Genomic DNA, 2262 nt, shown 5'->3' with positions numbered 1-2262 from the left:
AAGTGGCGCATGCACGGGAAAACTCTCTACCCCCTCTCAGCCACTCACTCCAGGCCGCTCACTGCCCGCTCCTCGCTACCCCGCTCCCCCGCCCTCCGGCCGCTTGCTACCCCCCCCCCACCCCCGCACTGCCCTCTCTCCGTCCACTCACGCCCCGCTTCCCCCCCACGTCCCTCCAGACACTAGCTCTAAGCCATGCTGCTTCCCTCCTCTCGGCCTCTCGCTCCAATATTCGATCATTCTTCACTGCACCACCCGATAAAGCAAGGCGAGCCTCGAGGGGTGATGGGGCAATGTTGGAGCGAGTGGCCGAGAGGAGGGAAGCGGCAGAGCCCATGGCCTGGAGTGTGAGCAGCCAGAGAGCAGGATGGGGGTGGTGGTGGGTGAAGCGGGGAGTGAGCAGTCAGAGAGTGGGATGGGGGGAAGCGGGGAAAGATCGTCCGGAGAATGGGATGGCACTGTTTAAAGGGGATTTGAGGAAAAAATGTTTCACCTCGAGGGTGGTTGGAATCTGGAACACATTGCCTGAAGGAGTGGTAGAGGCAGGAACCCTCACAACATTTAAGAAGTATTTAGATGAGAACTCAAAACGCCACAGAATACAAGGCTACGGCCACGTGCTGGAAAATGGGATTAGAATAGATAGGTACTTGATGGCCGGCACGGACACGATGGCCGAAGGGCCTGTTTCTGTGCTGTATAACTCTATGACTCTATGAAACCTCACTGAATTACAGAGGGTGTGCAGCACTGTCAGAGGTGCTGTCCTTCTGATGAGACTTCAAAGAGCGCAACGTTCTCCGAGTATCAACCAAAACATGTCCATTGTGTAGATATGTGCCATATTTGCTTATGAAATGACAGTCACTGCTCCGAAAGTAATTCACTTTAGGTGAATTAAGATGACTTGGTACTATATAATGCACAAGAAGGAGCGGGGGACTGTTGGGGGTGGGACGGAGGCGGCGATGGCAACCTTTGAGGGGATTTTTGGGTCGAAGTTGTTTTCTGTGATAAATTGAGGAGCTCCATCTTTAAGCCTGGCAGTTGCCTGAATGTCACAGACAGTGACGTTTCAGTGGAAGAGGCTGCATTTGCGCATGTGCTAGTACAGCGTCACCTGGTGGTTGCGTTGTCAGCAATGCAGCGTTTTAACTTTGGCTCCACGATGACATTTTTTTCCTCAATTAAAATAGGTTGAGTGCCTTAATAACTTCTTCACATGTTGCCTTCTGTTCTTCATGAGGATGTTGCCTGCACACTCCCTTCATTGCAGACAATAGCGTACTGACCTGTTCCATGTCTGGCTTCTGCACGAGACCCGATGCAGTCCGATACCTTGCAAACCTCTGGAACCATCTCGGCCAGTCCTCGGCTTGGTTCAGTCCAGTGACCTTTTCAAAGGTACAGGCAAAGATTTCTCCATCTTCGCTTTGGTTTACTGTGGCCCCCATATAATATTCTGATATCTGTCAAGGCTTAGTACAGAATTTATAAGAATCTGACGGTTAAAATAACCTGGGTTTACTCTGCACATCTTGCATTGAAGGTTTCATCTACAACTCTCCATGAGGTGCCGTACAGATTATATTACAGCACTTCCTGTGATGATGCACATAGTCTATTTATATAATCTGCCCAGCAACAACCCAATGTCCACTCATATTATTGTACAGATGTGAGAAAAGATTGAGGATGGGAATGGAACGTCTGAATGAAGATTTCATGATGCTGATGATGGAAATGAGGCTGATCTGTTCCCCATTCCACAATCCCTCTTCATTTCTGTGCATGTTTCTCGATGCTGTTTCAACCAAATTGAAAAAGAATCACAAATCCTCCTCTGGAGCCTCAGGTGTCCATTCAGGAAAGGCATGGTGGCCAAGTGGTAAGGCGTCAGTCTCGTAAACTGAAGATCACGGGTTCAATCCCCGTCCATGCCTGATGATTAGTTTATCACTTGAAAAGTGATGTTTCCGGAAAAGATGTCCGTTGCATTTCTGTAGGCCATCTGGAAATCAGTGTCATGTTGCACTTTATCCTGGACACTGGGAAGAACATGACGAGAAGCCACATGGTTCCTCGAGCCTTCTCTGCCATTGATTGAGTGAAAATATCTGAGGTCCAATTACAGAACCTTATGACTGTGCATTTGCTTGATATTGAACAGAGCTGTTCTATTTATCCCACATTCCGCACTCCGGTCCTTTCCCCCATTGCCCTGTTATATTTTCCATGTCAGGTACATATCCAATTCCATTT

General features: G+C 48.8%; 1 non-coding gene across 1 annotated transcript; it reads left to right on the top strand.

The window, feature by feature from the left end:
* Nucleotides 1–1871: 1871 nt before the first annotated feature.
* trnat-cgu (transfer RNA threonine (anticodon CGU)) lies at nucleotides 1872–1943 on the top strand. The gene has a single exon. It is a non-coding gene; the product is annotated as a tRNA-Thr (tRNA).
* The last annotated feature ends 319 nt before the right edge of the window (nucleotides 1944–2262 follow it).

This window comes from Heterodontus francisci, unplaced genomic scaffold (genome assembly GCF_036365525.1).
Source record: "Heterodontus francisci isolate sHetFra1 unplaced genomic scaffold, sHetFra1.hap1 HAP1_SCAFFOLD_51_1, whole genome shotgun sequence".
Lineage (NCBI taxonomy): Eukaryota > Metazoa > Chordata > Chondrichthyes > Heterodontiformes > Heterodontidae > Heterodontus > Heterodontus francisci.
The sequence above is the reverse complement of the archived record's forward strand: the minus strand, read 5'-3'. Positions and strand labels throughout refer to the sequence as shown.